At 31.9% G+C, this 27,140-nt stretch overlaps 1 protein-coding gene and 2 long non-coding RNA genes across 4 annotated transcripts in view; 1 reads left to right on the forward strand and 2 right to left on the reverse strand.

The window, feature by feature from the left end:
- Positions 1-27,140, reverse strand: part of LOC107993181 (cadherin-87A) — a 226,497-nt gene that overhangs the window by 78,697 nt on the left and 120,660 nt on the right. The gene's annotated exons all lie outside the window — the stretch shown is intronic.
- On the reverse strand, positions 1,695-6,025 carry LOC107993183 (uncharacterized). Of its 2 annotated transcripts, XR_009830515.1 has the most exons (4): positions 5,189-6,025; positions 3,788-4,300; positions 2,534-3,709; positions 1,695-2,396 (listed from the first exon to the last, which is right to left on the reverse strand). It is a non-coding gene; the product is annotated as an uncharacterized LOC107993183 (long non-coding RNA). The 2 variants fall into 2 exon arrangements; XR_001765056.3 differs by having other exon boundaries at positions 2,534-4,300.
- Positions 5,640-27,140, forward strand: part of LOC133666411 (uncharacterized) — a 29,296-nt gene continuing 7,795 nt past the window's right edge. Inside the window, exon 1 of the long non-coding RNA XR_009830518.1 lies at positions 5,640-5,761. This is a non-coding gene — a long non-coding RNA (uncharacterized LOC133666411). The remainder of the gene's footprint in view (positions 5,762-27,140) is intronic.

A 27,140-nucleotide genomic window follows, 5' to 3' on the forward strand; every position in this document is an offset into this window, starting at 1 on the left:
TCTTTTAACTTTTAAACATGAGTATTAAATATGTAACAAATATATTTTTTTAAATTTTGACATACATCTATTATCAGTAATCTGATTATCATATAAGCAGTCTTTTTTTTATATATTTTCTTTAATAAATGTGATATAATTATATTAATAATTATTTAAAACATTAAAATATATTGTTCTGAAATGACAATCACTATTAGAGTGTCATACAATAGTTGATAATAATCGATGGCCATTATTCTGTTAATTTTGGTTGATTAATAATAATCGTTGGTCATTCATGGTTGGTGCATAATCGCTTTAGAATCCACTTAACAATAATGGCACAACATCGATGACTATTTCGTTAGCAACCTGAATGTTTTGGCACGATTAATTCGCACAGTGATAACAGGTGTCTATTCATTTTATCTTATTATGAAAGTGAACTTATTAAATAATTATAGAGAAATATAACAATAATCTTGAGTAATAATGTTTTTGAAAATTATTGACAATCTCTTTTTTGATTTTGATCTCCTCGCTGAAGGAAAAAGAATTTTTTATGAATGAGTATTTTAAATTTCAAAAAAGAATATATATGATAGAAATAAAATTTGAGTTTAAGTCTAATTTAATAATACCGTATCAGTTTTCCTATCCAAATTAGATTTCGTAATTCATTTTGCGAAATCATAGTCCTGAAATTGCTAAGGTATGTATCTCAAAAAATAAACTTTAAGTTTCGATAATTGTTAGACGAACAATGTGCAATAGTTATATATGAATTTCCTTGTATCAAAATAATTAAAAATTGTAATGTTTTAAATAGATGAACACATTAAAATTCTCTATTTAAATATTCGAAATATTCATTGTAACTTGAATTTACAATTAAATTCATAATCTAAATCTTGGATCCAAGTATATAAAACAAGATTTTATTTTTTAACTCTAAATTAAAGTTTTTTTTTTATCTTCCAAATTTAACAAAATGATGAATATAGAAAAAGTAGCATATTCTACTGAGAATTGTTAGATCAATCCGTCTGATTGTTCGAGAAAAAGCTAGATTTACGATATCTGATGTTCTATTTCGTTTCGTAACAGTTTTTCTTATCTGGACACGTAGTTAACGACTTGTCAGCAACGATTGGACGTAAACATCGATAATCGCTAACTGTCATGTGAAGCAAAAAAACCCTTAACGAATCTTTTTCCCCTCTTATTATCGTTCTGTTATCACAACGGCATGCGAAAATTATCTCTTATCGTATTTCTCCAACTTTATTTAATACATTTAGGATACACTTTCGAAAACTTTCTTTTCTTTAGCTCAAACAAAAATGTGAAAAAGATAGTTAAAAAGTTAAAAGTTAGGACCCCTTAAAAATCGTGACCATCCTTTTCTTGAGTAACGATACCAGTATACATGAAATGTTCGATTTTTTTAAAGTTAGAAAGTTGGATGATTTATATCGTTACGTGTCTCTCTAAAATATATCGAGTTTCTAATACATCTTCCATTATCGAGTATAGAAAAAAGTAAAATTTTATTCGAGTAATTATATACATTATTTTAAAGAAAATTTTATTTACAACCTTTTATCTTCAGAAAAGAAGAGAGTTCACTAACGTTTCTTCCTGCAATTAGATATTCAAATTTCAATTGAACAAGTATTCGAATAAGATCAATTTCAGGTATAAAACATAAATAGAAACAATAGCATGAATTTATTCAAATAGTTTAGTTTCACCACACAATTTTTATCGAAATTTATTAACATGGAAGTCCATTCTGAAAATACTTTTTATTTTATTTTCACTATATTTGAAAATTGGATCAAAAGATTTAGTTCCACAACTCTCTCTCTCTCTCTCTCTTCTACAAAAATTAAAGAAAACAATCATCCATATATATATATATTTTTCATCCACAACAATCAAACGACAAGAGATTCCACCAGCAGATCAAAAGGTATTACCCAAAAGCTATCTGATGCTCCAACATCGGTTCGTTACGACTGGTGGACGAACGTAAAATAAGGGGGACGAGGTAGGGGCGATAAAATGCGTGAAGGGGGTGCAGAAATTATGGGGGGACACAATGCGTCGTTACTTAGTGAATTAATGACCAGGCTTCCCGAGTGGATCGACTGCTCTTTTGCGATAAGCGGTCGGATTCACGCGGGTCGACATTCACCGTGGAAAATTTTACGGAGCTTTCAGTCGACTCAATGGAGCATACTCCCTTCTCTCTCTCTCTCTCTCCTTCTCTCTCTCTTCATCCCTTTAACGAAAATTAAGCGTGATGCATATGCGCACACTTTGCAAATTGATGGTACATGGTTTGTAATATCCGCCACAATCTTTGTTTATTGGATATTTGAATTTATCAATCTTTGGATTGTTGAAATCTGGAAAATAGTTGTACAAAATAATCTTAGTGGATTAATCTTGATACTTGATTAATCTTGTGGTAATTATATATAAAATACAATATGGAGAATAAGATTTTGAATAACTCTTTCTTATACATGTAATCATTGCTTACCCATTTTTCAAGATACTTGCAAGAAATATGTACACAGGCATTCCATATGTATATTATTGACATTTATCTTTTGTTAATTGAAACAGAAATAGAATGAAATTATTCTGTTTCTATATATCACTTTTTTGATTCTTTCTTTGTAATATATTTAAAAATTGATGAGATTTTTCTATATGATTAGCTTAAATTTTTTTGAAAATCATTTTACATTGATAAATAAAGAAGAAAAAATATTCAAATGTTTAAAAAGTTCTTTATATAATAATCCATTATTATATTTTGTATTTAGCACCTAATTTTAAAATTTACTTAAAGTAGAAAGTTCAATCTTTAAAATAATCCCACGAAGATTATTATACGATTACTTTTTATCAAGTTACAACGATTCAATGATTAATAAATATTCGAATACTTATTTAAGATATCAATTGGTCAAAAAGCGATCGGATGAGATAACCCAGACATCGTTTCAGAACAAAGAACGTCTCGCTATATTAATGAGGAATCAGTGAAAATTTATTATCCGATGCTTGATTGGTTTCGATCAATATTGTGGGAATTATTCCACGAACGAGGAATTTCAAATTAAATGCAATGTTTATTCATATCTTGAATTGAACTTTGCACTTGGAAATAAGCAATTTTGCGTTTAATACCTGCATCATTCGTGGCTTTTAATGTTTTTGAATAGTTTTGGTTTTGAAAGTGTTCGATTTTTGATTTCGAATTTCAAACTATGAATATTTAATGCAGTGATGAATATTTAATTTACTATAAATTAGTAAAAAAAAATAAAAATTAATAAATTCGTTTTCATTTCAAAATTTTTACATTATTACACTTTCTGGTATATTTTATATTCAGAAATGATCAACCCCTTCTTAACCGGTTTCATATTTTAAGTAATTAGATATCATTAGAAATGCTTTAAACAAAATAAGCGTTTAATTTTATATTTCATAAAAATGAAAATATAAATAATAAATTTTTGCACTCAACAGTTAAGCTAAAAAATTCACGCGTTACATTTAAATTAATTAAATATAAATATTAGCGTAATAACTTTAATATATCTAATATATTTGAAAAGATATTCGCATAGTCATCTCTTTCAAAACATCCATTATTCTCAAAATTACTCTTTACTTTAAAGCCATAAAATGCATAAATTATTATCTGCAAAGATATTTTATCCGTGTATCTCATTTCACGATTAAACGTACAGAAACTTTGCATAATAATAAACCCAATTACCAAGTAAGCCTCGTTAAATTTTTCTGGATCTCGATTCGAACAAAGAAATGGCAATCCGTTAATAATAGCCGGTGTTGTACATACTGTATGAAACGGCAAAATGTCATAGAATTGAATGAATTTAATTGGACACAGACCACTATCGATCGTCCCTTTCTACGTCCAGATTGGACTGGTTCGTCAAACCTTGGTATCAACGGCTCTTGCTGTCTCCGCAAATAAATTTAGTCACTTTCATATATGGCACGGGTATTAAATAAAAATGAAAGCTATACGTCCGCGCATCGATTCCCTTGTTCATCTTCGCTTTCATACCGCTTGATTGCGCTCTATGAATGTAAACGGATCTCCATTATTGCTGTTATGTATTTTCGATATATACTCTTCCTTCCTTCGAATCGAATTTTTCACTTTTCAATGTATATTTATCATTTCACTTTTTATTAATTCTTATAATTAGATGTACAGGATAAATATTCGTGGAACATTTTTGGAAAGTACGGCACATCGATTCTGGAAATCAAAAGAAATATTAAATAGAAAAATATCGATCGAGGTTATTTATTAAATTAAAAGAAATTTAAATTCGCGTTGAATGAAAATGATGTAATGGAAGTAGAATCTGTTTCAATTTAATAATAAGTCTCTATCGCAAATTTTAAGTGGTTATAACGTAATTAATAAAAATTTTAAATAATATTTATGTATTATGTGTTCGTTTTAACCTGTTAAATCTTTAAAGGTATATATTAATATCTTGCAAAGTTTAAATTAAATGTAGAATTAAGTAATTCTCTTTAACATTTAATTCGCATTAACGTTTAATTTTAATCTTTAATATTTTCTTTTAATTTTTATCTATTGGAATTATGAAGTTTCTAATTTAATTAGAATAAAATATATTAAAAGAGAAATAAATATTGCATCTGTTCCTTTTAAAGAAAATTTTTAGTAATTAGAATAGAATTATTTTATTTTTCTTAATAATTTAGAGAATAGTATTAATTAGAGATAGATTAAAATTTGATTCATGAAAACTTTCGAAACTTAGAATGCTTATTCTTTTTTTTTGAAAAATATTTTATCATAAACTAAAACTTTAACAAATTCTAATTTCTGAAATTCTTCGAGCCAAGATTTATAATAATATTAAATCAATTATATTTTCGGCTTGCAAAATATTAAATATTTGTTTTTATATTTTATTTTTTTTCAATAGAAATTATATACGATGAGAATCAGCTTAAATAAAATTATTTAGTTAAATAAAAAAAATTAACATATGCTAAACAAATAAAAAGAAACTCGAAATAATTAAGAGAATAGTAAAAATGCAAATATATTAATATTATAAAATGATGAGACGGAATTTCTTTGATTAATTTTAATGCTGATACGTACTTAGAATTCGAACATGAATGTTCGTTCTAACCTGCTCGAATTTCACTCAAATATCCACACTACCGATTATCATGTTGCGCGAGATGTTCACAAAACAGCACGAACGCGGCATAACTTTCCACAACACAACTGGAGAGAATTGACGCAGAAGATAGCGTGAAATTTGGACAAAGGACATCTGAACGGCGTTATTAATTGGCTAGGTTCGAACATTATGTTATGCGTATTACCTCCTTCCCGCGTTTCGATGTCCGCCATTACTGTCGTGTCGGTTACAAGCATGCTGCGCGCGCAGTTCGCTTATTAAAATCGCACGCTCGGCTTGATGGCGTCGCTTGTCACGTTGTCGTGTTGCATGGCTGTGTCCGTGCTCGTCGCCGCATAAATACGAAAATGTACGCACCGTTGCACGCTTGTACACGTGTTTCCGATATCCTCTCGTCTCTCCTCTCTTCTCAGTGCCACGGCTTTTTTCGGGAATCGTGATATATCATTCTGTTACAACATAACCTGCTGTTCGACGAAATAGAACCGAAGATGCATGCAAAAATCGAGGTACGCGCAATGGAAAAGGTAACTAATCGCACGATCTGTACCCCCACTCCATATTTTCCCACTCTCTAAATTGTCAGAAGTTTTGGAACTAGTGGGAATCGCCGAAATGCGACGAACGAGGATTCCGTTCGTTAATAAACGAACGAGATTCTATTGTAGTTGCACGGTTCCTTCCTACTGTCGAACCGTCATATTTTCAACATGGCTATTTTTAACGATTTCCGCGCAGAATTGACGTCCGTTCCATTTTAAAGCGGGACATGTATGACGACGACGACTTTCTAATGGTCGACACATGGCCGAACGTTGTTTCAACCGCGACTTTCAACCGAAAAACCGTGTAACGACTCGCATGGTTATTCATCTCAACGTCCATTATCGGGATGCGAACGTTTTTCCCGAGAGTAATATTTATGACGATACTATCGAAATATAATGTTCGATAGATCGTATTGATGTGTCCATCGGAAAAGTGCAATGATTCTTTGAAAATTAGCGTATCACGTTCGCGTATAACTGGCTTTGACTCGATCGTTATTTTTCGCCAATGTATTGATGGATATGGTGAGAATATTCAAGCGATATGCGTGGCGAAATGTTATTATTATTGATTCTTTTTGTTTTATGCGAGTATTAAAATGGATGATTGAAGAACACGTACAAAACGAAATTTTTAATACTGTTTTTTTTACCGATAAATTCAATGAATAGGTATTTAAAAATATATTATATTTTATAAAATTTACAGGAAAACTATTTCTTTAATTGCTCACTTTAGCAATAAATAAAAATGTATTGTACGTTTATATTAAATTATTGAAGAAGTTGATTATATAAAATAAAAGAAATTTATTTAGATCTAAATCTAAGAACCGATTAATAACATTTTATTAATCAAAAAATCGAAATTAAATATAAATAAAAAAATAAATGAACTTTAAATAATAATTGATAAAAATAAAGATGGAATATCAAACAATATTTCACCGTATAAATTGAAGAAAGGAAACATTGAAATTCATATCCGTGAAAAGATAATTGGAAAATAATCTTGCGTTATGAACATTTTTCTTATTTTCGTCGCGGAAACGAAAGTCTCAGTTATCCTGATATTTCTTTTTCTACTTTGTTACAGACTCGATAATTAATGAGGCTTTTTATTTCATTCATCGAGTTAGAACATCGTAACCTGTTAATTGTAGCGTACGGCTTGTGTAAATCTCTTGTGTGCAATTGGCCGTATTACAAGACAGCGAGTAAATAGAGGAAACCTCGTTGCTTGCGTAAAATGGCTAGCGCTGTTATTCGTGTTAAATGAAATGAATTAAAAATAGAATGTATAGGGTATATTAAATGAGGAAATAATTAAAAACTTTTTTGTTTATAAAAAAAATTACGAATAAAAATTTATAAACTTAAAAATTAATTTGTTCCAACTATAGTAATTATATTAATATAACTATTAATAGCTAGAGTAATATCAATTTATATTTGAAAAATATTTGAAATTATTGAATAATAAGTCGTTTGTTATTCTATGAATCTATGAATCTGTTTCTATGAATCTCAGAGTTAGTTTATTTCTTTTCACTCACAAAATGCTATGAAATATTAATAAAAAATTGTATTACAACTTTTAGAGGCTCATTGTAAAGAGGAAATTTCCATCTACAAATTAATTATGAAATGAATCCTGAAGGAACTTGTTAAGATTCGTACAATTCTTTTTTAAATTTTTAAAATATTTCACAAAAGAAAAAAATATTCACTCACCAATTTTCTGAAGGAGCACTTAAATAAGAATTATATAAGAATTATAATAAGAGAAATTGTAATTAATTGGATCGTCGAAAGATTTCTTTTTCTTATATACCTTTTAAGTAAATTTCATTTATAAATGTTCATAAATTAAAACTTAATTTAATTCTCTGTTATCATCATCTATAAAATAAATTTTTTTTTCACATGCACATTTTTAATATGAAATATATTACATCCAAAATTGATTAATTCTACTCAAAAATTCTAAATTATTTGATTCCTCAAAAATTAAATATAATTGCATATATCTCTATAAAAATTCACAAAAAAATGGAATTGATTAAATTCGCTTTAGAGAGATGAAATTTTCAGAGGAAGAATGACGAGAAAAATTTTTCGAGAATAAAGCATGATTTTTATGATGTCGAAAAATAAAGTGTGATTTTCAATTAAAACGCGAAATAGTTAGTCGCTTATATGTATTATATCACATATAAAATACAGGTGCTTTGCTTTACGGTACAAAGCATTTCTATTATAGATCCTATTGAACAATTATGTGCAGTCTAATGAATTCATAATACGATATGATCATTTGTAATGCCGAGAATTTCGATTATTCACATATGTATATTATTTCTCTCTCTCTCTCTCTCTCTCTCTCTCTCTATATATATATATATATATATATATATATATATATTCTTACAAAAAGTCGAGATAAAAATTAGAAATAAAATGTAAGGAATTAACACGAGAAATGTGAAGTTTCGTATTTAATGTACAATAATTTACTTGGAATTAATAACACGAAGTCAGAGAATTCGAAAAATTGCACGTTAATAAATTATTACGAAAATTATTTACATAGGAAGAATGTATACATAGGAGTGAATCTTTTGCCGTCATGCACGATATACCTTTCGTGCAGAAGTGATATTAATAATTAATATTGTGTAATGAGAAATCGATACGTACTGAATTGAATATATTATATTATATTTTATTACTACAGAAATTATCATATATTCTTCGATAATAAAATTTGAACTTTCAATAATCATTTCTTATTCGGTATCATTTACAATATGCTAGAAAAAAAATTATATATGTTAATTTATTACTTGTTATTTTTAATTTCTTACTATCATTCGAATAATTTATTTCTCAAGTAAAATCGTAGAATTTTTTTATTTCCTTTTTTTCTTAATCTTTATAAATTCAGTTTTCATTTTATTTAAAATAATTATTTATTGCTCTTTTTCATTTTTATTTCAAATGAAAAAAAAAATTCAATTTTCGCTAATTTGTTTTCTAATTCGATGATCAAAGATTGTAGATCACAAGAACTTTATCCCTATTTTCAACAATCGTTCCATCTTTAATTCTCCTTGAAATAGATTCTACTTTAATTCTACTTAATCCGGCGAGTATAAATTAAAAATTGGAATTAGAATCCTTTCCACTTTTGAATTTTTTATTTAAACTTGGATAATTAATAAATGTTCATGATGTAAGATCTATCATTGTTCTCTCTTTTTTTCATTATAACATTCAACACATTGTTCATGAGAAATATCTTGATCTTTTGATTTTCAAGCAATGATGATAGAAAATTAATTAACATTTTAAACTGATTGAAAAGTAAATACTTAATAATAATAATAATACTTTATATTTACTCGATATAATTAGATTATTATCAATTAATTAATTATTTATTTCTATTAATTTTAATATATAACTGAATGTCTGAAGCTTCGTTCGAATTAACAGTGAAAATTATTTTCAAGAAAAAAGTATCAAAAATATAATTCAAACAATATTTAATGACACACTTCTCGAGTTTCTATTTCTATTCTATTCTTATTTAATAAAATCCAATAATTCTATCAAATATCAAACATTCAACGAAACAATCCAAACGTTTAATGAAAAAAAAAAAAAAATAGAAAAGCGCGTTTACAGTTGTACAACCAGTGCATATATTTTCAAATAATTTAAACGCAGATAAAATAATCGAAACGGAATAATTGAAGGTAGCGATCGATCAAATATTTCTTTGACAAATCCACGTATAATTGGATATTTTGCGAGAATAATAGCGCCACAAAATAAATAAATAAATAAATAAAAAAAAAGAAAACAATATCGCTGCTCGTTGAATTGGCTATCTCACTTCCCGGTGGCAAATTCCATCGGAAACGTGCAATCTCTGATGAAGCGAAAACTTTGGGGAGAATGGGCTATAAAAGCTGGAAACGTTAATCCGCCATATTCGAAAGATACGAGATCGTTATCCCCAATATGCACGTGGAAAAATTGATGAAAAATGTGCAAAACGTTTTCAAGATATAATCAATAACGGGGAGGATCGGGTCTATTAGATATTAAGCCCGAATTAACAATATCGAGTGAAAAAAAAAATGGCAGAATAGCCATCTCTTGAAAATCAATATATTGGGTTCATTTTGCTTGAAATATATACTGATATATAATGTTCTGTTAACATTCTGTTATCGATAATTTAATAATTTGATCAATTGACAACTTTCCCTACATGTAAAACGTGTGTATAATATTAGAAATATTATAAGTAATCGTTGGCATTATAAAAGGGTGAAATGAGAAAAGCCTTTTGTTATTTCAATCTTGTTATAAATAAGTAAACATTGTATGTAATACATTATCATATTGTATATTATTTTTTTTTATATTAGAACTTGCATTCTCTCTAGAATTAATAGAAAGATAAAATTATTGCGGATAATTTTCAGAGATATTTCTTATTTTTCAGAAAAATAATATATTCTACTTTCTTTCTATCTATATATTTACACCGCTTTCCGAATAAACAATCATTCCAATTCAATTATCGACAAAATTTCGATGAAACGAAAAAAGAATATTTTAAGATTTAATTTATTTAAAAGAAAACATGATACAAAAATCTCTTATTCCATGAAATATCGATTATCGATCATCTCTCAGAATAGTGAAACGCGTTATTCGCGTTGACGAAAAAAATTCCAAAATACTTTTATTCGATACCTGCTCTATGGTCGGTGAAAATCACCAACGAATTCTTGCTCGAAAAGGGAAAAAACTGCAACTTATTATTATATCGTTCCACGGTGTGTAGCAATCCCACCAACAATTTCCTGATGAGATGAATTTTTGACGTAGGATCGAAATTTCGTAAACGTTGAAGTTGATGGGGAAAAGAAGGGGAGCGTAGTGGAGCGCGGGGGACGGGAAGGGGGAAGGATAAAGGAAAGAATAGAGGAGAGAAGGCGCGAAAGAGAGGAAAATATAGTTACGTTTCTAGAAGAAATCCGAGGAATTTGAGCTAACGGCAATGCAATTTCCCCGAGTAATCTCTTGCAGAGATAGTGCATTCTTCCCACATTGGTTTTATAAATCACTTTGAATGTGATACAAACTCGAATAGATAAATTTTTTAATTTATTCCCCATTGAAATATCATAATCAATAGTAATTCTGATTTACGAAAATTCTCTTATAAATCTGTCGATTTATATATACATATTTTCTATGTTTATAATAATATTTCTTATTACACATTTGATGCACTTCTCAAAATAATCCAACAATTAACATACTTGGAAAGAAGAATTAAAAATTTTATGAGAAAAGTTCAAGTTAATCTCAAAATTATACATTTTGAACGTTCCATCAGAATTCTATCGATATCTTTATTTAAAATAAATTAGAAAAATTTATAGATGATTCCAATGTAGGATATATGACATTTCTTTCTCAAGAAACTTTTTTGAATGACAAATTTTGAGAATAATTCTTTCCTCTACAATTACTGGACTCTACAAAATCGTCATAATAAATATACGATGCGTTCAATTTTCATGATGCAAACGTGAAAATGATCCAGAGATAATTTTTTTGCCGGGCAGTATCAACAGAAGTTAATTTCCACGAAGGAAAAATTGCCACTGATTCGAGCCGATGTACCATGTAACCGTTTCACAAGAGAATTTTGTACCTGTCAAACCCATTCCCCCGAGTAGTCTGTCAACTTTGCGTTTTATCGATTGCAAGGACAGGGCATTATTCCCTCATGAATCCAGACGCGTGTCTGTGAGTACCGATGCGAGGATACATCGAGTTTTTTCCTTGGTTAAAAAATAACCGGGCTGAGAAAATTTTTACACCAGGAAAAGGACAAGCAAAAATTTCGAAATCGTTCGTATAATGCGAACAATTGTACATCGCGAGTGCAATTTTTTCTTCTGTTGCTGTACAACACATTTTCGAGATATTAATATCAGAGACTTTTATAAGAAAAAAAAAAAATCTCGAATTTTTTGAATCTCGATAACTTGAAGAATTGGCATATATAAAAGATTCAATAAGATAGGAATATACGATCCATACAGACAGAATTGAAATTTAAATTGAATTATTCTTTCATTAACTAGGAACGTATTATTTTCTTAGGAATTTCAGGAATAAATTTTTAAACGCGTATATATTTTACGTAGGGAACGAAGTCTACACTCTGTTATACTCTCGTGGGACCCATCACCTCTGCTGCACAATCAACTGCGATTCTGGCTTGGGACCTTAGTCACTCCAGCTCGGGGTAGAGCAGATTTTTTACCCCTCCAAGCGCTAAAATTCAACTAAAAATTCCTTCAAGTATTAATCATTTGTAACAATTTTTTCTGTTATTATTACGTGTATGAAAAACAAGAAATCACATCGTGAAATAAGATATGTCGCAACAGTGGTATCTCTTTTTATTAAAATCATTTTCATTTTTCCAAAATTGTCACGATGCTTTACACGTTTATTTTTAAAGAAAGAAGGAAAAAAAAAAATCTTAAAAAATCTTAAAAGAAATAATTACTTCGTGATATAAATCGCAACATGTCCGAGAGAGAGAGAGAGAGAGAGAAATTTCAATATTTTTCAACCGATCCATCTTAAAAGCAAGATACACTAATATGTTTTCCCAACAAGTTTGTCAAGCGATAGCAGTTGATTGTGCAAATGAAAAAGCTCGAAGCGCGCACACGGTTTCCTTTTTATTCCCGATAAAAGTGGGCAGATACCGGTAGTGAATCTCTATCCGGAAGCGCGTACGGTACACAGCAATATCAAAATGTTTGCGCTAGACTGGAGCTGGTTGCCAGGAAAGAAGATCTCAGCGCGTTTTATTCCGTCGTCTCGTCGATTTGTTTGTTCTCAGAATTCGTCGAATCCGAGGGAAATGAAATTGACACGACGCAACGATGAAGTAGAAAGAAACTTTACGGTATTTCAAATACTCTCCGACATTTGCGTATTATGCGATGTGGCTCCGTTTAAAGTATTCCTTTAAACTTTTCTAAAATTGGATCCAATATCTCCAATGCGTTTTGAAAGGATCAATTTATTAGAAGGTAGAAGAGAAAGAGAGAGAGAGAGAGAGAAAGAAATATAATTTAGATTAAATCCATTGGCCAATTTCGTTTCTTAAATGCAAAAATTCTTGAATACAAAAAATTAGAAAAAAATGAAATTGACTTTCATATGAACTTTATACCCTACAAAAAACTATTTACCTCAAATTACCATGATACCATGCAAGTTTGATACATTTTTTTTCCATCGCCGAGATATTAAAGAGGCTTGTCTCCCGATATAACTGACATAAATAACGTTTATTATTTCCTTCGTCATTTCCATCAAAATGTTTTTTAAACATTCTAATCTTTTTTTAATCTTCGATTTAAAAAAAAAACTCGAATCGAAATTTGAAAATGATAAGATCGAATAAGTTTGTTTGTCAGGGGAAATGATCGTTTTCATCGGGGAAACGATTTTATATTCGTAAGAATATTTACGAACACGATTCGTATATTTACTTCGATCCTAGGTATCGGCGTTCATTATTTGCGAAGAGGTTTGTGTTTGCGAGGAAACACTGTTAAATTGTTTGTTCGAGCAGGAAAAGAAAGAGAGAGAAAAAAGGAAAAATCGAATAACGCATCGTATTGACAACTATTGATGAAAAAAAAAAAAAGAAAAAAACGAAGCTATATTATTGTTTGAAAAATAATTTCTTGCTCGCTTATTGTTAATCCGATGGGAACTGTGCCAATACAATACCCCGGATGTTTAAAAGAATCGAGGATAATAAATTTTTACGAGGTGCGTTCGAAAAAAAAAGACATCATTTTACGAAAAATATTATTCGTTATATCTTTGAAGGACTCTTGATAATAAAAAACGATCTAACAATAAATAATAACAAATACGCTCCATATACGAATAATAAATTACTGCAAAATCTTGCTGCTAAATATTTATTATTAAATCTGTCAATCTCCTTTTGACGTAATTCAAATGATCACTACCACCAGTGTATCATATTTATTCAAAACTTGCACCTAAACTATCGCTAATTATACATTAATTATACATTACAAACTTACAAATTATGATAAATAATAAAGTATACAAATAACAAATAAATAAATCATCATATCAATCACGAATCAATTTACGAATCATTCCGATGCATTCGTCGGAACGAAAGCAACAGTTTTGCACAAACAGTGCTCGAACCCACGGGATCGCGTGTCGAATCGCACAAAGAATATATCGAGCGACCGCGTCGCACACACTGTTGCCACGATTCGGCCAATCGCGGCCAGAGACAGAGGTACAAATGATCGGGGCTTGATCCCAAGCCACGCGTATTCATCGTTATTAAGGGGCGGTAAAGAGGTACGCGTGGAGGGGCAGAGCGATTATCTCTGACGTTCGAGCCTATTCACCCGGCCAATTCGTTCGTTCCCTCGGCTCCCTATCGAGCAAAATTCGAGTTAGCGGCCCGCGACGAAAAGAGCAGCGACCCCTTTTAACACGCTCGTTTCACCGAGCGCCCTCCCCTCAAACGATCGAGGACTGTCTTGTCTCCACTTTTTCCGTTCGATGGGAGGAAAAATTTGCGGGCAGATTATTTGACAGAGTTTTTCTTCGAATATGAAATATATCGCGAGGTTTCAATTTGAGTTAAATTATTAAAATGTATCACGTATACAACTCAATATTATTATATATTTAATGGAATCATTTTTTCGAAAAAGTAAAACTCACCGTTGCGAGGACGAGGCGCTAATACGCCGATTTTTTGCACTTATCGCGGAGAAGCGAGAGAGGCACGTGATCGAGACGAGTTTCAAAGTCATGCCACACCCCTTTCGTTGCTTGTCGAATCTTGGCCCGCAGACGTTTGCAGAGGGGGGCGTATACTGGGTGAAAAGTAATTTAGATACCTGTAAGCCCGGGTATTCAGCTGGAAAATTGCCGGCCGGTTGCGTGTGGAGCGCAGTCAGAAACGTTTTAAGGGCGGCGCGTGGTGGCCGGGCTCTCGTTTCGCGGACTTTACTTAATCCATTCTTTGTTGCGGGATTAAAAGGTTGGAATTATGGGCCGTTGGAGGGAACGAAGGAGCCCCGTTCCATCTTTCGCCGAGCTCTTTGGAACAGGCCGTGGATAGTTAAATAAAGAGCGGACAGTTTCACGTTATATTTTATACACCGATTTTACAAATGTGATATAATAAACCACGCGCATTGAGAAAAATCAACACAGCAAGAATTTGGATCGTTGAAATTAAAAATAGATAATCGATTCTCTTAAGTGAATTAATCGATAATATTTGGGATCAGTAATGTATAATAAGATTTTTTTTCAGCAGGTTCTATTTTTTTCTGTTATCAGTTACAGAGAAATAACGAAAGAAGGAACATGAATAATTCAAAGAATATCTCATCCTTTTTATAATTTTACAAGATCATGTTTCTTTTCTAAATGCAGCAAGAATGTATGAGAACAGATTAATATTTATTTTTAAGATTAGATTAATTCAATTTTTAGGCTTTGAATTAGGTTCGAAAATCATTTTTAATTATGTATTATTTTTTGTACCTGCAGATGAAAGCTTTTTAAACTACCGTGAAAAAACGTATTTATCTAAAAAACTAAAAAAAAAAAAAAATAATAAAACTCAAAAGCGTTGAGATAATGGATAGGAGTGGTGAAGTAGAGGACGCCTGTGTCAGCATTGAACGAGGAATGCGAATGATCAACTATCGTGTTTTAATAATCTGCAAGAAACGATCGCTGAGTCGGTAAAAGCGAGCGCAAGGAAAAAGTGATATATAGGGATCGTTTATACCGTTCAGAACGAACGGACATCGACAGTAATTCGTTGCAAACGGTGCTTTAAGCATTGAAAAAGTTTCAGAAATATTGACGAATGAAAAGAAACGAGAAGTAAAAGAGTTTCGCTTCGTTATTAAAGATTGAACGGAATATCAAATGATATATATATATATATACGAATACCGTTAAAAATAATATTTAATCCAATATAATTAAAAAATTGAAAAAGATTAAAAAAATCTTGAAATTTTTATACGTACCTTTAATCATGAAATTACTTTTTATATCCTTTTGCTTTCAAAGATGATTTCAAAATTAATATAGAAATGAATAATGTAGAAGAATTCTAAGTTACGTACTAACGCAGATATTACTGTTTCGTCTCATTAAAACCTCGATGTAAGTTTTACGAAACTTTCATAAAGACAAGTTTTGCGATCTCACAAGAAAAGAAACACTTTGAAATGTGAGAAATTACGGAAAGTTCAAAATTATGAAAATAGATGTATTATACGTGGAATCGTACTTTACATTAAAATATATTTTCGATTATATTGGAATTATAAAGATATTCATATAGTAAATAAAGTATAGTAAAGTATCGGTCGATAATAATTCAAACAGAAGCTCAATTAGATTTCAGATAGATCGAACAGATAAATATTAAGTATATATAGGATATACAGGCTATTAATAGAATTTGTATCAAGAATTTGATTTTATTCTAACTCTATCTTCATCTCGCTTCGTTTAACTTAATTTTAATTATAATTCAATAAATAATCCTCGAAAATTGTGCATCACAGTAACACTTAGGTGAACTCATCTTTTTTCCAACAGATACTGTTTAATTAACCGGGAACGCGCTTGGTAGTTCGCGAGTTTCAAGACAATCTCAATTCACGCTCTTAAGCGATTTTAAAGAGGGAACGGCGCTTACGATATCGTAGACAAACTGCATACGTCCGAAACATCTCTCGAACTATTTTCCTTTAATGGGCCAGGAAACATTGCTTTCAAAGTAAACGCGTTTCGGTACAATTCGTGCAAACAGTTTCTTTTTATTTTCTTCGCCCATAGATAAACGTTTCCTTAAAACGTACGACCAATAAAGTAACTTCTAAACGTTTCTAAACGAACTCTTAATTAATCGACGGATAAAAAGTATTTATTCGATAAACTTACTTTTCAGCAAAGATTTATATTATTCACCGGATTTAACATATTAAGGTATACTTTTTGAAAAATCTATTTCGAATCTAAAGTTCGAAACGAAAAGTGTGACGGGACAAAGAAAAATTTTTTAAAAATTCCAAGAGAGAAGCGTCAATTTCAAAAACAATTTTTTATTCGAAATTGGATGTTTCGCTCGATTAATTAATCGACAAAAGCATTTGTCGAGAAGCCATCCACGATCGAACCTGGCTGTCGATGCTGCTGCTGATGGATAGAAATCGGTCGTGATAAAATTGCTGTACGATCATTTGTAAAATGTAAATTTTCCGTGATTGGTCGTGATTAACTTAATTAATCCGGCGGGATCGGCCAGGGACGTGAATCCGATTTCGTTCCCGCGTGTATCCTCGATAAATACCGCGATATATCGGTCACTGGGAAAGGGTCAATATTTCAATCCACGTTGTTCAAATTTTCCCAGAATAATCCAACCGGATTGTGCATGCACATTTTCAACAACAAAAATAACATATTTTACTTTATATATATATATATATATATATGTATACGCATACGTATCCATTGTCACATTTAATATACGCTCTTATAACGTGTGGCAACACTGCAAAAATTGCACAAATTTGCCGCGTAACGCGATATTCTCGTATTCACGATTTCCACGGCTTAATAAACTTTCATGTAGCGCGAATGTTTTTCATCGCGCTACTATTTTTGTTGACATTTTCGACACGTTCTCGTGATTTGTATTATAGTTCCAGATTTATATACGACGAGGAGGAACGAAGAGTTAAACGAATTAGGTATAAAAATTTAGGATTGGTTGAATCTTTATTTTGAAATATTCGTTATTTGCTTAAAATTTTTATAATTTCTCGTAAATAAAGCTTAATTAGATTGCTTCTTTCATATATTTCAATTAATGGACGTATAAATATGGAAATGATCAAAAATGGTATATAATAGAACTTTATAAACTTTTGTCCAATTAATATTCACATTCGTATTACAAATTCGAAAATATAATTTTGCAAATGTAATAATTAATGAATTAAACATCCATCACACTATAAAGAATTGGAAAATTGATCAAACATCACGTTGTTATGTTCGTTATTGCACCTTTATCTCATTTTATTCGTACGATTGATACAGCTGTAGAGATTCTTCACTCGTCAAAGAACTCGAAAACCGTTCAACCAACTTTACGAGATCGCATAAACGATTCGAGCGAAGAAGTGAGTGAGTGAGCAAAATCGGTGTATATAGCGCATCGAATTCAAGGGGGGGCTCTTCGTCATCTCGTCGGTTATTATCCGATAAGCTTCGATAAGTTTCAGGATCGATTTTCGAACGTCAGCCCGGCCGACAAGGCTGCCTGGCAAACGAGACGACAGCGAATTTTTCTCCCTTCCTCGGCCCACACCCCTTCTCCCCCATTGGCCATCGTCGAAACGGGCCACGCGATATCCACCTTGTCAATTCGATCACGATCAACAACTTCGCCCGTGACGAACACCCGCCACTGTTTCCGCTCGATTTGAATTCCATTCTCTATCCGCAAGGGTAAACCGCGCCCAAACCATCTCTATGAGTATCACGCTTTCGCACTTATCGTCACCTGTCCTCCGTGTTATCATCATTTTATATAGGGTGTCTCGTAAGTGATGGACAGGAGATGGTTCTATGTTAAGAAAGAAGTCGAAAGTGAAATACTTTTTCATTAAAGTGAGTTTGAAAATTCTTCAAATAATTCGAATCTCTTATCAATACCTTGTATAGGGTGTCTCGTAAATTCTTTATGAATAAAATGAGTTTGAAAATTCTTCAAATAATTCGAATTTTTTACCTTATACAGGCTCTCTCGTAAATTCTTTATGAATAAAATGGGTTTGAAAATTCTTCAAATAATTCGAATCTCTTATCATCACTTTATATAGGGTGTCTCATAAGTGATGGACAGGAGATAGTTCTATGTTAAGAAAGAAGTCAAAAGTTAAATACTTTTTCATTAAAGTGAGTTTGAAAATTCTTCAAATAACTCGAATCTCTTATCAATACCTTGTATAGGGTGTCTCGTAAATTCTTTATGAATAAAATGAGTTTGAAAATTCTTCAAATAATTCGAATTTTTTACCTTATACAGGCTCTCTCGTAAATTCTTTATGAATAAAATGGGTTTGAAAATTCTTCAAATAATTCGAATCTCTTATCATCACTTTATATAGGGTGTCTCATAAGTGATGGTTCTATTAAATTAAGAAAGAAATCGAAAGTGAAATTCTTTATGAATAAAATGGATTTGAAAATTTTTCAAATGATTCGAATCTTTTATCATTACCTTATATAGGGTCTCTCGTAAATTCTTTATGAATAAAATGGGTTTGAAAATTCTTCAAATAATTCGAATCTTTTATCATTACCTTATATAGGGTCTCTCGTAAATTCTTTATGAATAAAATGGGTTTGAAAATTCTTCAAATAATTCGAATCTCTTATCATCATTTTATATAGGGTGTCTCGTAAGTGATGGTTCTATGTTAAGAAAGAAGTTGAAAGTGAAATATTTTTTGAGTAAAGTGAGTTTGAAAATTCTTATATAATTCGAATCTCTTATCATCACTTTATATAGGGTGTCTCGTAAGATGGTTCTATGTTAAGAAAAAAATCGAAAGTGAAATATTTTTTCATTAAAGTAAGTTTGAAAATTCTTCAGATGATTCGAATCTTTTATAACTTTATAGAGTGTCTCTTATGCGATGGAGATGGTTCTATGTTAAGAAAAAAATCGAAAGTGAAATTTCATTTGAATTGATAATCGAATTTTATCATCACTTTATATAGGGTGTCTCGTAAAAATAATAGAAAATGTGGAATGAAATTTTTTTCCATTTTCGTTTTTTAAAGTGGTCTTGAAAATTTTTCAAATTTTCTTAATCGAACCTCTCTACATGTCGAAATAAAATTTTATTAGTTTAATTCGAATTATATACCATACATCGACGTGAGATTTCTTTTCTTTAATAAAATTTGAAAATTATTATTTCTCTTTTGCAATTCTTTTATACGTCAAATCCTCGATAAATCGAAACTTTTCTCTTGAAATTAACTAAGAGTCGATTACATAAATGAAAAACATATATAAAAAAATATAACAATATATAATAATACAATAACCAATTTCTACTTGTAAAATTTTTGCTTTATACGTTAAACGGAAAAAATTGTATTCCACAATTCAGCATGAATTACCCCGAGACACCCTATATATACATACATACTCGAATGCAAACTCGAACGTGGAAGATTGGTGATTTCATTTCAAGTTGCTTCACTCTTGGAGAGGAGAGAAAAGTTTCGTTGGAACAGGAAAGCTTTTATTCCGCCGATACACGATTCTTATCATGATCGAATCGATGAAAGTTTTCAACTGGGTCTCGGGATATGAATGTAAATTCAGGGTGGGGGGCCGGCATCAATTTGTGTATGAAAGAATAACTCGTTTTGAAGAAAACTTTGTCATCGAGGAATGAAACTTATTACCGGATCAGATCAAAAGAAATCTCTACAACTTCGACTCTACGACTTCTCCCGCCCGATTCTGCCGCGCTCGAGAGTTGCTCGTTTTCTCCCCTGGAACGGGGATACAATTAAGAGGGAATCGTGGTAAAAGTGCTAAATCGAATACATCTCGTAAGTGAGTTATGACCCGAGGCGAAGTCTGGGAAAATCAATTTTCCACGGCGAAGTCGATAACAATAAAATCGACACGCAGGATCGAGACTTTAAAAAACAAAATAAATAAATAACACGCGTTTAAAGTAAACGCATAAGAAATATTGGATATATTTTTATTCCATTTGTTAGATCAAATAATCGAGAAATAAAAATAAAATACAATCATAAATACTATTTATATTTTATTTACCAATTTTTATACATTGTGGATGCAAAAATTTATTTTTAAATATATTTGATAAAATGTACGTGTCACGTTTTCTTGCAAATTAGAATAAATCTAAAAAACTTGGTAGATTTATATGTATATACAGAGTTAATTAATTAATATATTTGCATCATTCTAACTGCGTCTTACTTCATCCAACACGTGTTTGAATCGTTTATAAATTAATAAATAAGATTCAATTCTTATGCTCGTTTTAGAACCTATTCTCCACTTTGCTTGCCCTTTATACGTAATAAATTTTACGAAAGTCAAAGTTTTTTTTTTTAAATTTTTAAATTAATATTTTCTCTCTATTATATATTCTATACTCTATTCCTTTAAAAAGATCACTGATATGAAGTTATGCCTCTATGTGTACCATTTAATTTTTATCCAAAACATTTTTTAATATCAACAAAAGCCAATGAGATTTCCCACGTGATAAAGCTGTTCTATTCATTCTACGTACAACACGAGTGTATTTTTAGTTGGAAGAAAAGTTACATTATATGAAAAATATTATTTTTTTCATTCGTATATTAAAAAAATAACACGATAAAAATATTTTGCAATATTACAAAACATTCCAACCCGACGTTCTCAAGTAAATATATTTTAAACAAGATATTATTTTTCGTGCACAGCAATGAAATTAATTCTCTGAACTTCTCCCTGCAATTTGCTGGGTACAATGCCTCTTTCTCTTTCGCGCGTTCTAAGCTGTTGCTTTACAAATACTCGAAAACTACACCGTTGGATATATATTACGATATAAACAGAGCTTCAGACGAATGAAAATTTCAAATAAATTTTCCCTCTCTTCCGCATCGTGAGAATAAACAGATCCTCAAGAATTTACATCAATTCCACATCATTTATTTGTACCAAAGAAAAGATACCAAACAGCTGTTAAGAAAAATTTAAAGATCAAGATTAGATTCAAATTTTTCTAATTCACCAAATCTCCTTAATTCTATTCAACTTAATTCGTGTACGATACATGTCCATAATCTGAAATCGCACAATTTTTACCTGTTATCGCCTGTTTTTTCTCTTTTCTCTCTCTCTGAATGGACGAGAAGAGAGGAATCGAGCGCGGTATTCCGACAATTCAATACACCTCCGAACACAAGCATCGAATAAAACCCGATGCAAAGCCGTATTGTCCGCGAAAAACCGGCTGAACTCGTAGCTCGGTTGTGTGAATAACAATGACTATTTTTCCCTCCTCTACAGCCATGCAATACCCCTCGAAATAACTGAAATAAGAAGAAGCGAGATAAATAAGGATAAGATAGAAAAATTTTCGATTCGTAATAATAACCTTATTTCTCAGTTTATTGCGCTTTTCGTCGAAAAAGAAAGAATAACTCCATCGAAAGAAATTATTAAATTATTAAATGTATAATCCTTCCACCTCTCGATTCTCCATCCTCCCTTTTTTAGATATATATATATATCTTAGAAGAGAACAAATACTTGCAGAAATTTGATAATTTTCTTTTTTTATGCAATGAAATAAAGGACAGAATAAAAACATTGCGGATGTTTAATTAAAAAAGGAATTATTTTACCCACGTGGGGGATTCGAAAAAATGTTCTTAGATGAGAGGTCTTGACGGATGGATCGATTGGCCAGATCGATGGAGCGGCTTCTGAATTCCAGACGGACCTCGGCTACCGCATGTACGTACCCCTCCCATACGTATCTGGCGTACAAGCACGTTCTAGGAGGCCTCGAGAGCCCCCCACTCCGGCACACATTGGCCGTGTGCTTTCCAAGATATGTATTCCCGCGCTCGAACCACAGGAGGCCCCTTCCCTGCTGCTCCTACACGCTATGTAAACAATTAATTTCTGAGGCATTTCGAAGAGATATATCGAGTCAGGTTGTGCATTGAATCATTTTTCCCTTTTTCTTTGAAGGAATTTCGATATATGAATTCGAGGATTTTAGATTATTCTAAAACGAAAATTAAAAGAACGTTAGATATTTTTGAGAAAAGGATTAATTTTAAAGAAAAATTTTAACATTTGTCGGGTGCGTTGTTATTATTAAAATAATCGTGTAACTTCAAGTTTCAGCCTAGATCTTTGATACCAAGCTTTTACCAAGGATCGAGAGCATGATGGATGGGCACGATAATTCGGGAAGGGTAATGGCGAGGAACAAATGAATTTATGGTTTGGAGGATAAAGCGTGAATGCATCTTTATGCATTCGATGGATTGATATAGACAGGAATTTTTAAGAAATAAATATTATTCTGATTCTTTCGTTTTTAAATATAAATAATTTCCTCGCGAAAATGATTATCCATTTAAAAGTATTCAAAATAGTAATCAAGTTATGCCTCGTTAAATTTCATCGAATCGCGAGATCGAAAGGTATAAAATTCTGTTTTAAAATTTCTAAATTTAAATACACGTTTAAATTTGTATTTCCAATATTATTAATAATTGGGCGTAAAAGATAAGTTTGTTTAAATTTTAAAGAAATTAAATTAGTTGGAAAAATTGGAATATCTTGCGAATAAAATTCGTTTAAAAACGGGGGGAGCAAGTTACACGAAGAGGATCGATAATTTAGCTCGCGAACGAAAGAAGAAAGGTAAGAGCTGAGTAAATTGAGACTGATGAGGATGGAATGAAGTAATTAATTGAGATTGTTTATTCATAAGGAAAGTGAAATGGAATATAAAAATGGGTAAAATGTAATAAATTATATTTCCGAGCAAATTGTTTAAACGTAAAAAGGAAGAAGTGATATAATTTATTAATATTTATCTCTCGTAAACTCGTGCTCCTCTAATATAAACTGTACTTATTAAAAGATTGGAAACGATGAATTGATAATTATTATTGCACGTTTTAATGATTTTATATTGCAACGAAGCAACAATAAATTCGAGGTAATATTTTTTTACCGCTTTTAGAAATAATGAAAAACACATTTTTATCTCCAGCGTTCAAAATCACTATTTCGAAAACATCACGTATCGATCGACGTTAAAAATTCTTATTCAAAATAAGAATTGATTCGAGTCTTACCAATACCTTAACTGAAAATTTTTCAGGTGATTTCAACTTTTTAACGAATGAATAAGGCAAAACACGTACGATGGTAGCGATGGATACGTGTCACATCTGAGCACGAACAATTAATAAATTAATTCTCGCAATAAATAACTTCGATATACAAAAGGACGAATGTAAACGCTCTTTCGATAAATAATACGTATTTGGATTAAAAAAAAAAAAAAACAAAGTTAGAGCTACAAATGAACCGAGCAACGCGATAATAAAAATTCGAATCCCAATAGTAGGAAATATCGTAGAAAATATTGGGTGCAGTGTTTTGCCAATAAAAAGACAAACAAAAAGAAAGGAAAAACATTCCACGAATTTTTTCGCCCGTGGCTCCGCTCACCGGTATCACGATTGTTTTCTATGACGCTTCGATAGATCGAATTATTTTCACGCGAGGAGGAGCTCAATTTCGCGCGTTATTTTCTTTAAAAATTTCTTAAATTCGCGAAACAGACCACGTGACAACGAAGCTCCTGCATTCCTACAGGTACGAACAGTAACATGGACGAGATAAACTAGAAGTTATAGCGGCGAGAAGAACGATACTGGGATGACCAGGAAAAATTACTTTCAACCGTCAGAAATTTCTCTCTATTTCTCTCGTTTCTGCGTCTTCAGTGACATCGTTAACTGTGAAAAACATACACATTGCACATACTTGTTCTCTCTCAACACTCGGACCATATTTTTCAAATCAGAAATTTCCTTTCTTCACTTTGCAGCGCAGAACAAAATAATTCCCAATTTTCCAAAATAATTCTTTTTCCCTTTCCCGTTCATATCTCGTGAAGAATCCTCCGCAAAAACAACAAATTCCAAAAAAAGATAAAACTCCTCAATTTTTGAATTTCACTCTCAGAGAATATTAAATTATTATTATTATTATTATTATCATCCCGCCATTATTCTCGGTTGTTTGGAACGTTGCGTGTTCCGCAAACAAATCTATTAAATATATATATATATCTCGAGATGATCCAAGGAAAGAAACTGGTCCGGAAAATCCTACCTGTATCCTTATCAAGCTGTACGCAATCGCTGCTGTCACTCTTGCGCAACGTACAGAAACGGAATATCACGTGGATAGACGTCTATATATACATATATACGGAGAGAGGATTCGCAGAAGGATCAAACAGACGCGGGAGAAGCACGGGGAGATAAACACAGAGGAGGCAGAGAAAAGAAAGGGAGGAGGAAGGACAAAGATGGAGAGAAATAAAGACAGAGAGAGAGAGGGGAGGAGGGGGGAGTGGAGACCGAGCGCAAATTACTTGAGGTTTCCGGCAACTGGCGCTAATTGAATTCCCCGATGAATCGAACTCTGCATAGTGCAGCGGAGCGGAATATTGGCTCTTTTCAACGGCGCTTCGAATGGACGGTCGCCATCGGATCCTCCCCCACTTTGCCAACCCTTCTGCTCTTTGCGACGGCAGGACGTGTTATCAGAACGCGATTACCGTTGCGAACGCACATGCATCTCGCCGTTCTTTTCGCGTTTCCTGACGAATTCTTTCTTCCTTGCTCGATCGGTAAGTCGAAGAACAAGTTCGTTAAGAAGATATCGATCGAGTTGGATCGATTCAAAAAGAATGTTTTATACAACGCAGTTTCTTTTATTTTTGATATTTTTGATATTATTGAATGGCACGTATCATCGTAAATCTCAAAATTATTAATCAGAGATTTTTATGCGAGATTTTTATGATATTAATATCAAGTTTTTTAAAAATAATTTCAAAATTATTCACTTTTCTATATAAAATATATAAAATATAATAGATGAACGTGTATATTTTAAGGAAAAGAAAAGATATTAAATCCGCAAAAAGAAAAAGCAATAAGCAAAAATATATTTAACAAAGAGATACATAAATTAATATAGAACTTTTTTTAAAATTAAAACAAACTTGGTTAAATTTTTTTGAAAAATATTTATGATCTATAAAAAACGGAAAGTGAGATTATTATCGAATTTATTAATCACAATTCTTCATTCGTTGGAGACGAAATGGAATGCTTGTAAACAAATAGAATTACAAATATTTAAAATTTTCAGGATAGCTTATCGCGAACATATTGAATATACATTTATAGGCAATTAAACTTGCAGAATCTAAGTTTGACTTAAACTTGTACTTCAGTTTAAAGCCGTTCGCATGTTGGCAATGATGCAATTAAGATAAAACTATTTACAGAACAGAAGATCCGTTTCCCCGAGTATTACATATACGTATCGAATGATCCATCCAATTGGGCCGATCCTTTTTTCTTACATCCTTTTCCGATGCAATGAAAAATAATTTCTCACTTATGAAAACAAAAACATAACATCTTAAACACGATACTTTATTTTAGATTATTCCTTATTGCACAACTTTTGCAAACAAACGTAAAGTATCATTCTAAATAATAAATAAACTTTATAATATGTGATTCGTTCGCGAATACTTTTGATCGAATTTCCCCGCCAATTTGATGAAATTACATTTTCACGATAAAAACACCATTCTTCGACATAACGATCGTAAACAGAATCAATTTTTTTGCGAGAGAACAAAAACTAAAAAAAAAATTTCCTCCGCGAATTTTCCTTTCAAAAAAAAAAAAAGAGCTTTAAAATTCCAAAAAACTCGGTCCTTTCTCTCGCTACGTGCTTCCGGCCTTCCGATCTTTCTCGCATTAGCCGGAAGGCAAGCCATCCCTCCCCCCTCCCTCCCTCGCCCCCGCGTTAAAATTTCTTATCGGAGAGCGATGCGTAATTTCAGCAGCCGCATGGATTATGCGGAATCGCGTACCGCTCGCGGACAGAGCGGTGGCGAGCGGGGGAGAGAGGGAGGGGGGGGAGGGAGTGGAGAGCAAACGTGGCGCGGTGGCACACAGTCGCGTCTGCGGCGCAGCAGATAAAGGACCGTCGCTGGATAATTACCTCCCCTTTGCCCGGTTACCGAGCGTAATCCTCGGGTTGGAAACAGAGGAGGACCGAGGGGGCAGTGGGGGGGGACGGAGATACTTCGTCCATTGCCCGGTTATTTCGTTCCTTCGCCTCTCTCCCTTCTCTCCCTCCCCTCTTCCGCAGCTCGCGTTCCTTGCCGAGCTGCGAACCGGCACGGCGAAATTAAATGAGCGTCGGAAGGATCGCTTTGATGTCGGGCCGCGCGGACGCAGGTAATTTATTTTCCGCGGATGCGGCGGGCAACAACCGGTGGCA

The sequence above is a fragment of the Apis cerana genome, linkage group LG7, assembly GCF_029169275.1.
Source record: "Apis cerana isolate GH-2021 linkage group LG7, AcerK_1.0, whole genome shotgun sequence".
Classification (NCBI taxonomy): Eukaryota; Metazoa; Arthropoda; class Insecta; order Hymenoptera; family Apidae; genus Apis; species Apis cerana.